The sequence below is a fragment of the Malania oleifera genome, chromosome 6, assembly GCF_029873635.1.
Source record: "Malania oleifera isolate guangnan ecotype guangnan chromosome 6, ASM2987363v1, whole genome shotgun sequence".
NCBI classification, from domain to species: Eukaryota; Viridiplantae; Streptophyta; class Magnoliopsida; order Santalales; family Ximeniaceae; genus Malania; species Malania oleifera.
Window position 1 is genome coordinate 51,703,157 of NC_080422.1, and position 12,646 is coordinate 51,715,802.

The window sequence follows — 12,646 nt, forward strand, 5'->3', positions numbered from 1 at the left end:
GTAATTACTATAAAACATATCCACTGTCTGTATATTCTATAAAACATAACTTTGGAAAATACTGTAAAACATGTTTCTGTACTATATCTATATTCTCAAGCCACACAGTAATTTTAAACATATTATACATAATTGATAAGTTGTATAAAGTTCTGCTATGACTAATAACCTGGTATAAATATACATTTCATACTGAAAATCATTCTAGAACTACCTAGCATAGCATATTTCCCTTACCTGATTCCGGCTAAAATCCCCTACTATGATGGGTCCTGCACCCATGGGGTTCTCCACTCAACACCCTGAAAAATATATATCTCAGAACAAAATATTACTATTTCTACGTCTATAGTATTTCGTACAACTGCTGGAAAGTCAAATTTCAATGAAAAGACCTTACCCTGAATTTGGGATGAAATCCAACTTCATCCCACCGACGATCTGCTCCTACAAACTTGAAGAGAACTTCCCCAGAAGCGTCATAGTGGCCTCAGATCATCGATCCGATGACTAATGGGGCCGAAATCGAAGAGAGAAGAGGGAGAGACCGTAGGAGAGAGAAAATGAGAGAATTTCACTGAAAAATTATGCATTTAACCTGGATTACGCTATTTATATTATGGGATTCATCGACGAGCCACGTCACCTCGTCGACGAGTCTTGTAGAAGGTTTGTCGACGAACCTGTACCCTCGTTGATGAATTTCAGACTTCCCAAAAATCCTCTCTTGGTATCTTCTCGTTAACGATACGGGACCTCGTTGACGAGATCCTAAAGAACCCTCATCGACAAAACCCTTGTGTTCGTCGACGAGGCCAGGAAAAATTTCTTGGGATTATTACATCCAAAGTGCAACGTCGTCAACAAATGCTCGACTGCCTCCTTCTGTTACTATTTCCATTTTCCTCCCTCTTTATTATTTAAATACCATTATTCTTTGGGTCATTACATTCTCCCCTCCTTATAAAATTTCGTCCTCAAAATTTACTATTCATATAGCTCATCATCCCTTAAAGAAAAAACGGTCTACTTATTTTATTACCTGCCCTCACTTATGGCGGAGGAATACCGTGGTTACATGGGTAGTTCTGGGAGATTACAATTATAAAATAAAATTCCTCCAAAACCAAAATACTACCTATCATATACTCTACATTACAATTACATTGTACAAAACAAAATCTTCACTACTTTAATTACACATCACTGTTATTACCCACTAAACAAGTGGGGGTATTTCTGTCTAATTTCATCTTCAAGTTCCCACGAGGCTTCTTCTACCGCATGATTCCTCCACAGGACTTTTACTAGTGGTATTTTCTTATTGCGCAATTCCTGTTCTTTTCTATCTAGGATCTGTACTGGAGCTTCCTCATATGCTAGATCACCGCTGAGTTTCAATTATGCATAGCTAATGATATGGGAAGGATCTGAGATGTATGTCCTTAACATAGAAATATGAAATACATCGTGAATCCTGAATAGAGATGGCGGTAAAGCCAGCCGATAGGCAACTAACCCAATTTTCTTGAGTATCTCAAATGGGCCAATGAACATAGGGCTCAACTTACCCTTCTTCCAAAACCTCATAATCCCCTTGAATGATGCGATTTTCGAAAATACATGATCACCTACTTCAAATTCCAGTTCCCAGCGGCGAGTATCTGTGTAGCTTTTCTGTCGACTCTGTGCTACACTAATTCTATCTCGATTGAGTCGACCTTTATCGTACGCTTGCTGTACTATTTCTAGTCCCAAAACTCGCCTCTCACCCAACTCACTCCAGTATAAAGGGGAACGAAACTTCCTACCATAAAGACCTTCATAAGGAGCCATGCCTATGCTAGCCTGATATCTGTTATTGTAGACAAATTCCACCAATGACATATACTGAGTCCAGCTACCCCATAATCCAATACACACGCTCGCAACATATCCTCAAGTACCTGAATCGTTCTCTCTATCAGACCGTCTGTCTGAGGATGGAAAGCAGTGCTGAACGCTAACTGAGTCCCTAGTGCCTCCTATAAACTCCTCCAGAACTGCGATGTAAAACATGGATCACGGTCCGAGACTATGGGTACCAACACTCCATAGGGTCGAACAATCTCTTGTATATAAATCTCTGCTAACCTATTCATAGGGTAGCTAACCTTAAAGGGCAAAAAGTGCGCTGTCTTCGTCAACCTATCAACTATTACTCAAATGGCATTCTGACCATGCGGCGCCGGCAATAACCCAGTAACAAAATCCATGGATACGTGGTCCCACTTCCACTCGGGAATGAAAAGTGGCTGCAACTGAGTAGCCGGCCACTAGTGCTCAGCCTTAACCTGCTGGCACGTCAAACACTATTGCACAAATTCTACTACTTCCCTCTTCATGTCACTCCACCAGAAATATTCCCATAGATCCCTATACATTTTCGTACTGCCATGATGAACAATGTATAGAGATATGTGTGCCTCTTTTAGAATCATCCTCCTAATGCTGTCATCCATAGGCACACACAATCTGGTGCGAAATCTCAAAGCCCCATCGTCAAAAATACTGAATTCTTTCCCTTGACCATCCTGTATTCTGGCTATCACTCCTGCCAATTCTGGATCATTCCCTTGAGCAACTTTAATCCTTCCATAAAGTGCAGGCTGTATAACTAGACTGGCAATAAGCACCTAAGGATCATCTGCTACTAATTTTACGCTGAGCCTTTCCAAGTCCATCTGAATTAGGTGCTGAACTACAACGACTAGATGTGCTGTATTTTTTTTGATTTATGGCTCAAAGCATCAACCACCACATTTTCTTTACCAGGGTGGTAACTGATGGTGCAGTCATAATCCTTGATGAGTTCCAACCATCTCCTTTGGCGCATATTTAATTTTTTTGCGTAAAGAAGTACTTTAGGCTTTTGTGGTCAGAAAATATTTCACATCTCTCACCATGTAAGTAATGTCTCCAAATCTTCAATGTATATACAACCGCAGCCAATTCCAAATCGTGAGTAGGGTAGTTCGTTTCATATTCTTTTAACTGCCTGGATGCATACGCCACCACCCTCCAATACTACATCAATACACACCCGAGTCCTCTCAAAGACGCGTCATTGTAAATTACATACCCATCACCTCCTGATGGAATTGTCAGTACTGGTGCAGTGACGAGCTGCTGCTTTAATTCCTAGAAACCCTGCTCACATTCTTCATCCCACACAAGTCTCCCATTCTTCTTGGTCAAATGTGTGAGATGCCCTGACAAAGTTGAAAACCATTCAACAAACCGACAATAATAACCTACCAGTCCCAAAAAATTTCTGACTTCCTACATGTTTTTCAGCCTGGCCCAATTCACCACCACCTCAATTTGGCTGGGATCCACTGAAATACCATCACCTGAGATCACATGGCCTAAAAATGCAACCTGCTCAAGCCAAAACTCACACTTGCTAAACTTGGCATAGAGTTTCTCTTCACTGAGTGTCTGCAAAACCTATCTCAAATGCACCTCATAATCCTCAAAACTCCTCGAATACACCTGTATATCATCAATAAAGACTACTACAAACTGATCTAGATACTGTTGAAAAACTCTACTCATCAAGTCCATGAACACAGCTGGGGCATTTGTGAGACCAAAAGGCATAACGAGAAATTCATAGTGCCCATACCTAGTCCTAAAGGCTGTCTTTGCAACATCCTCTACTTTTACCCTCACTTGATGATAACTTGATCTAAGGTCGATCTTGGAATACACCCATGTACCCTATAGCTGATCAAACAGGTCGTCGATATGGGGTAGAGGATATTTATTCTTAATAGTAACCTTGTTGATTTTTCTGTAATCAATACACGTCCTCAAAGACCCGTCTTCCTTCTTTACAAACAACACTGGAGCTCCCCATGGCGATACACTGGGTCATATAAATCCCCTATTCAACAAATCTTGCAACTAATTATTCAATTCTCCTAATTCAGCTGGAGCCATACGATAAGGAACCTTAGAGATCGGCGCTGTCCCTAGAGGCAAATCTATAGGAAAATCCACCTCGCGCTCGGAAGGCAACCCTGGTAGCTCCTCTGGAAAAACATCTGGAAATTCTCATACGATTGGGGTACTATCAAAATTCAATTCATTCTATGTCACTTCTTTTACAAAAGCCATAAACCCCTGACTTATGTCTTGGAGTAGTCTGCTCACCTGTACAGCTGATACCATCTCCAAGGGAGCACACACACGAGAGCCAACAAATCAGAATTCTTGCTCACCAGGGGGTCTGAAAATTACTTCTATCTGATGACAATCAATATTGGTGTGATTAGTTTCCAACTAATCCATACCCAATATTACATCAAACCCACACATCTCAAACACAATCAGATCTGCTGGTAGCACTTTCCCCTAAATTTCTATAGGATAACCTCTGAGCACCCTCTGATACTGTATCACTGACCCTGACGATGTAGCTACTGACAATCCCATATCTAATAATTGGGTATCACTTCCAGATAATTTAACGTATAATGCAGAGACAAAGGAATGAGTAGCACCTGAATCAAATAAAACAATAACGGAATGTGATAAAATAGTAAATGTACCTGTTACCACATCTGTAGTAGCCTCAGCATCACCTGATGTTAACGATAGGGCCTGGGAGCTAGGACCTAGTCTAGTGGACCGGGGCATGCATGTGCCATGTGGCCAGGTCTCCCACAATGATAGCATACATCTCTCTCAACTCGGCACTCCCCCAAATGACGTCTCCCGCACGTCTGACATCCTGGGACATTTGGCGCACCCTGATTCCCACGAGGTCCTATCATCTGCCTTTGATCTCCCCTATCATGACCTCCTTTCCATGGAACCCTACTAGAACCAGCCTGAAAGCCCTGAGGCACATGCCTCTTCCTATGACTCTGAGCCGCTATACCCCTTTGTATACCACTCTCAATGATCGCAACTCTGTCTACAATATCCGAAAATGTCTTAGCTCTGAAGCCAATCACCTGCTCAAACAAATTCTGCCTCAGTCTCTCCTCAAACTTCTTTGCCTTTTTCTCTTCATTAGGTGCTAGATCTAAAGCAAAACGTGACAACTCGATAAACTGAGTCGCGTACTAAGATATAGTCATCTGCCCCTATACCAGATGCATAAACTCTACTGCCTTCATGCTCCAAACGATAGCAGGGAAATATCGCTCGAAGAATAGCTCCTTGAATCGGTCCCAAGTCACTAGCATTGGAACCAGCCTCTGCTCCTCTATCAGTTGCACTAATCTCCACTAGCACTTCGCCTCCTTTGTTAGTTTAAATGCCGCAAAAACTACCTTCCGCTCATCCGAACAAGGAAGCGTAGCCAACGTCTCTTCAATGTCCTAGACCTAATTCTCAGCTACAATCGGGTCATCTCCTCCAGCAAAGGATGGGGGCTTCATCTATGTAAACTGCTCGATCGAATAGCCACACTCCCCAGAGCTCCTGGCCATCTCAACCATCATCTGCTGAGTGACGCTGTGCAGCACAACATCTGTATCTCCTCCACCTATACTGGAAGGTCCTAGCCTATCCTCCCTAGCATTCGTACCACTACTTCCCAGGTCCATCCTGAAATGAAGAAACGCACTTAAGTACCTTATCTCCTTTGCAAACCTATATTATACCAATTCAAAATTAACTATCTTTCCTGACCTAAACTCAATATCTAGTTCTGTCACCTAGACACACAACCCAACAATAGTTTACTATGGTTTTCCTAAAATCGTCACCCCAGGAAAAGCACAGAAACTACCACGGTAATCCTGTACTCGGACCACAGAATAAACCTCAAATCCTTTCCTATACTTTGGTATTACTTCCGCTGCACTCTAAAGTCTACAAAACCTAGCAACCTAAGCTCTGATACCAAACTATAACCACCTCCTTATTTATTTTCCAGTTCTGAATTTTTTTTATTATACAATAAAATTTATAATGCTCTGATACGGAAATGGATTAAACCCAACCACCATCCTAAGCAGCGAGAAGAGGAATTTAAATAAACACAACCATATATAAATATATACAATACCATAGTGCTAAAATGTTCCCCAAAATATACATATAAGATTGTTTTCCAAAATACCCTCAACTGGGCTAGGGCTATACATAAAAACTCCCAAAAATACTCACTCGACTGACAGGGCAGTACTGAAACCACTCTATCTCCGAGCCTGATCTGCTCGCCTACCTGGATCACCTGAAAAATGTTAAAGTAATGGGATGAGCCAACGCGCAGTAAGATGAAATATGCTATTGCTAGTGTGTGGCAAATGAATTACAATACTATGAAGATCTATTTCTATATAATCATGTATAACTGAATATGTAACTATAGTACAAATAATATAACCACCACCTTTCCCATGTTGCTTAACATATTTGAATTTTAGGTTTCTATGCATAATACTTTAAATATTGTTATACAAATATTCCATGTTTCTGTGAAACTATACGTATATAATAATAACTGAAAACTTACCAGGATGGATATTGTACGTAATAAATTAACCCCTCATGACAGGGTTGTGCGGCCTGTAGGCGGGATCTATCCTGGCTGGCCGACCAGGATAAACCACTATACTTCGTCAGTCTAATCAGCCCTCCTCAACATATATCTGATGGGGTGCCTGTCCACTCATGGGCTTTAGATGATCAACTTATATGCCACGTATTATCTGAATAGGTGGTTGCACTCTATACTATATATAGCTATGGTAATGTGCTCTATAATCTGTAATGGTCCATCAAGGTCTGATACTATATAATACATCTTTATATACAACTATTTGTTTTATCATGATTCTATAATAACTATATAAATTATGACGCCGTGATAAACTGTATCTATATCAACTGTATTTCTGAAATGAACTGTAAAACTATATGTCATGGTACTGTAAATTGTATCTGTATCAATTATATAATCATGGTATTCTGTAATTACTATAAAACATATCCACTATCTGTATATTCTGTAAAACATAACTCTGAAAAATACTATAAAACATGTTTCTGTACTATATCTATATTCTCAATCCACACAATAATTTTAAACATATTATACATAATTGATAAGTTGTATAAAGTTCTACTGTGAAAAATAACCTAGTATAAATATACATTTCATACTGAAAATCATTCTAGAACTGCCTAGCATAGCATATTTCCCTTATCTGATTTCGGCTAAAATCCCCTACTATGATGGGTCCTGTACCCATGGGGTTCTCCAATCAACACCCTGAAAACTATATATCTCAGAACAAAATATTACTATTTCTACGTCTATAGTATTTCCTACAACTATTGAAAAGTCAAATTTCAATGAAAAGACCTTATCCTGAATTTGGGATGAAATCCAGTTTCATCCCACGGACGATCTACTACGACAAACTTGAAAAGAACTTCCCTAGGAGCGTCGTGGTGGCCTCAGATCGTCGATCCGGCGACTAATGTAGCCGAAATCGAAGAGAGAAGAGGGAGAGACCGTAGGAGAGAGAAAATAAGAGAATTTCGTTGAAAAATTATGCATTTAACCCGGATTTAGGCTATTTACTATGGGATTCGTTGATGAGCCACGTCACCTCGTCGACGAGTCCTGTAGAAAGTTTGGCGACGAACCTGCACCCTCATCGAAGAATTTTAGACTTCCCAAAAATCCTCTCTCGATATCTTCTCGTTGACGATACGAGACCTCGTTAAGGAGATCCTGAAGAACCCTCATCGAAGAAACCCCCTGTGTTCGTCGACGAGGTTTGGAAAATTTTCTTGGGATTATTACATCCAAAGTGCAACGTCGTCGACGAACGCTCGGCTGCCTCCTTCTGTTACTGTTTCCATTTTCCTCCCTCCTTATTATTTAAATATCATTATTCTTCGGGTCATAACTTATATATTATATAACTTTACTTATATACATTTAATATATTATATTAATATCATATATATTGTTGACTTTTTGAGTCCAATCCCTGGTTTTGATTATGACAAACTGCATGTTATTAATGTGTGTGCTTAAGTACTTGAATAGGTTAATCATTCAGATCACACACATGAAAGTGAAGTGGAAGTCAGAAAGGACTTAAAGCACATTATCCTAGTTGATTCCATGAAAAGTCAAGAGCAAAAGAAGATATTTGTCTCAATTGTATATGTATTTTTGTTTCGTTATTTGGTCTGTAATGATTTATGGTCTGTAATAACTACATCACATGTATAATAGGTATTTATGCTCAACATGACCGTAGATGGACCATAGGGAACCAAATGACTGTAGATCACCCTTCATCAGATGTTTTGGGACTAAGTAAAAAGACCTTAGATAGACCCTAGGTCCTTGCACAAATACTTAGAAAAATCCTCACTATAACCTATGTAATCAGGGGTGAACTTTAATTTATAAACCGTACCAAATCTTAAAAATAATAGGGATTTGGGTAACCAAACCTTGGCGTTGAAAACTCCTTGATCGACCGAATGTAAAAAAGTCAAAAAGTTGACCTGACTTCGGGCGACCGAACAAGAATGAACTGAGCGTTCACGGTCGACCAAACTCAAACTCTGACTTTTTCCAACAACTCGGGCGCCCAAACGTTTAAGTTCAAATTATCCTCGGGCGACTGAACATGCAAGTTCGCAGACCGAACTTGAGGATGGGCGAACGAACTTCGGACAATTTGGAAAATCGCCTTGTTCAACCACCCGAAACATTTTTCAGGAACCCAAAATTCAAAAATTACTTTTCTTTATGTGTCTATTCAGGCGACCGAACCTAGGGCTCGGTCAGCCGAAACTCTCAAGTTGGCCTAATTTTTACCATGATTAATTGTGGTTAAACGGGGTTAATTTTATTAAACTCATTTAAAACAATTCTAATATTTCCCTTGGTGTCCCCAACAGTTATCATTTTGGTTATGTCTATAAATATGAGTTTATTTGCTCAATTAAGATGTGATTAGCATTTGGATTAGCCTAAAAATCCTCTGAATTTTTGAGTGTATATTTTTCAAATACAAAACCCATACACTCTTCCTTTGCTATTCCCTTGATAAATCAAATTTATTAAGAGTGCTCTTTGAGTTATCCTACCTTGTTTCCACTTGCTTAAACTCTCTTTGTTCTAGTTGATTGATCTTTTTATTTTATTGAGAGTTTTAACCAAGGTTTTCCCCCAGCTTAACTCATAATCATTGTGTGGGAAAACTTTTGTAGCTAGTGAGTCTTTGCATCATTATTGCAAGACTCATTAAACTTGTATTTTTTATTGTGCAAAATCTTTTTCATAGGCATATTTTTTTTAATATCTCTTGTGCTTAAAGTATTTGAAAAATATTTTGAGATATTTGATTTGGATTGTGCATTAAACTTCCTTGAATCAAAGGTTGAACTCTCACATATACATACACTCACATATTTTGGAGAGTTTACACATTGGATCTCACCTGAGTATTAAATCCATATCAAGTATGAGTACACATTTATTTGGACTGTATTGTGGTACTTATATGCTTGTGTAGAAGTGCTTAAGTTGTATGCAAAATTTCATATTCATTTATTGTATTCGAGGCGTGGCTTGAGGGGGTATGATCTAGCCTGTAAGGATCGGTAGGGTCTTCTCCACCCCGCAAAGAGAGTTTGCAAAGGTTGAGGTCTGCCCTAAAAATTTGACTTAGTTGTAAATGGCGCCGCTCCCCCCGTTAAGTGAGTATTAGTGGAATCTTTGGGCTTGCGAGGTGAGGCAGGGACGTAAGCAGTATTGGTCGAACCCCGATAACGTATCCGGTGTTATTTTTACTTTACTCGCTTTTTTGTGCATGCTTGGTTGATTTAATTGTGTAATTTAAATTATAACTGCATTTATTGGTTTACCTTATTATCTGCTCTAAATTGACCCTAGGATTGTGAAATACTAGTGCTGGAAAATTAACCTAGGGGAGAAATTTTTTAAATCCCCAATTCACCCACCCTCTTGGGATTGCACCAAAGTCAACATATATAACTATATATACCACTTATCCTTATATATATTTATGCATATACATAACCATCATATTACTTAATTTAATTAATTCAATTTAATAATTAATTAATTAATAATTAATCTTAAATTTTTTTCCTCGGGTTTCTACACTAGCTATATAGGTCAACCAATTAGACCGATTGACTGCACGCTGAACTAGTTGATTGAGATATTATTTTTTTTATCAAAAATGATTTCTTTTAAGTAAAAATGATTAAATAAAATTTAAAGCATCAGAATAGGAATATTGCAAATAAATTAGAATAAAATGTAGAAACAATTGTTAGAAAACTAAATTGATCATAAAATTTAGATTTCATGATAAAAATGAGTTTTATGAATTTTAAAAAATGAAAGGACAATTAAAATTGTAGAAAATGAGTACGGAAAATTACTAAAAGCCATTTTAAATTATTAAAATGCCTTGAGAGGTTTTGTATTATGCATGCCTCTAGTTAATCGAAATTTAAAAGAGAAATCTCTGTCTTAAGCAAGTTTTTTTGAATTTTAAATAATTAAACACAAAAAATGATAATTCATATGTAAAAATCATTTTTTTGAAAATTCAACATTGAGGTTCTTGGGAATACATTGAATACCAAGATAAAAGAGATGCTCTTTCCAATGGAGGTATTTCTCAATTTTAAAATGATTGGACAATTAGGGGATACTTCATTCAAGTAACAATTACTCCAATAAAAGAAATTGTCATGTCCTATGCATACTTCCAAAGTCTAAAGTATGAGAATTCATTATTTTATGTCGACATTCTTAAAGTTTAAACAATGATTAATTCAAATAAAATTAATTAGACAATCTACTTCAGGATTATATCTTGTACATATCCTCGAAAAGAAAAAAAAAAGTTTTTTGTCTTTTGTAGAGCAAATTAAAATTAATATAATTGATTATTGAGTAAATGAAAAAACAAAAAACAGGTCATAATCAATTGATTTTAGAGAAATTTAGGCTAATAGGTCATCGTTCGCTGAACAGGTGTAACTTCAAAAGGTAATTTTATTTTAATTAGATTTTAACTTCATAAGGTCATTTAATTTTAATTTTATTTAATTATGTGTAAAATGAATGATTGAATCCACAATAGTTGATTTTCAATATTAAAATTTTCTCACAAATAATTGTTAAAATAACTGAAACAACAAAATCTAGTTTTTCATTTTTTTTTTTTTTAAAAGACAATGGAAAACTAACAATGAAAACCAAAATAAAAATAGGAAAAAAATTAAAGAAAAATATCAAAAAGCCCTTTAACTTACTTAACATAAAATTTGTAAATGTAATTTGTCTAATTTTGGTTGTATTTATTTCCTTTTAGAAATATTTAATTTTAATTTTAATTTTAAAATTTAAGAATATTTTTGCCGTAAAATAACTCACTATATTCCTACTTTTATTTTAAAGTATAACATAGATATAGATGTGTTGCACACATATTATTAGTTTATTTTATTTTTTCAACAAATGTAGTTTTTTTTTTCTTTTAGGTAAACATTAACTCTTAGAAATTTTAAGTGTAATTTTTACCTGAATTTGATTGAATTTACTTTTACATACAATCAAAATAATAGATTTTTTTTAGCAATATTTGCTCTTATTTTCAAAACATATGGATACTTTATATTAATATATAATTTACCTTTTTTTAGAAATGTTTGGTCTTACTTTTAAAAGATAAAATATTTTGTCCACAAATTTATTTACATTATTTGTACTTTGTATGTAGTATATAAATTTATTTATTTTATTAAATATTTAATCTTAATTTCAAAAGATAATAATATTTTTGTACATAAAAATGATTCATATTACTCGTTTTTTTACAATAGCAGATATATATATATATATATATATATATGTATGTATCTATGTTTTTTTTTTTTTTTGTACAAGCTCTAATTTTCATGTGATTTATGAAAAAGACATGGATTTTTCATGAGATTTCAAAATTTTCATGAACTTTATCCAAGATTTGAGAAAATAATATAAATCTCCCATGAGATTTGAAGAATTCCATAAACCCCTTTTGACATTTGATTTTTGAAACACATATGATCACAATTGAACTCATCTTTTAGTCAAATATGAGAGAATTCATGTGTCTCCTTGGTAAATTTCAAGAGAGACTCATGAAAATTTTGAAACATGGAGGGACGTTCATGTCTTCTTTCCAAACCTTAAGAGGCGTTCTAGGAATATTTAAAACCTTAATAGATATTCACATCTTGTTACTAACTCTAGATGAGTGCCCTTTTATCATATATATATTTTAAGACAACCAAAAAAAAAAAAAAGATGGTCTAGTGTACAAAGCTCCTACATATGTGGGCTCCGAAAAAGGGACGGACCATAATAAATTTATAAGACGCAATCTTATCGAGTATTTTTACATGAGATTGTTTCCACGCTTCGAATCTGTGAGGTCACACGGCGACGACCTCAACCTTGTCCTTGCACCTAATATGGTGTCAAATTGAGCTGGACTTCACGAGCTTGAAGTTTAGTCTAATCCTACATTGGGTAGTTTCAGTTTTGTACCTTAAATTTAATTTGTGCCAATTTGAACTTTGAAGCTTG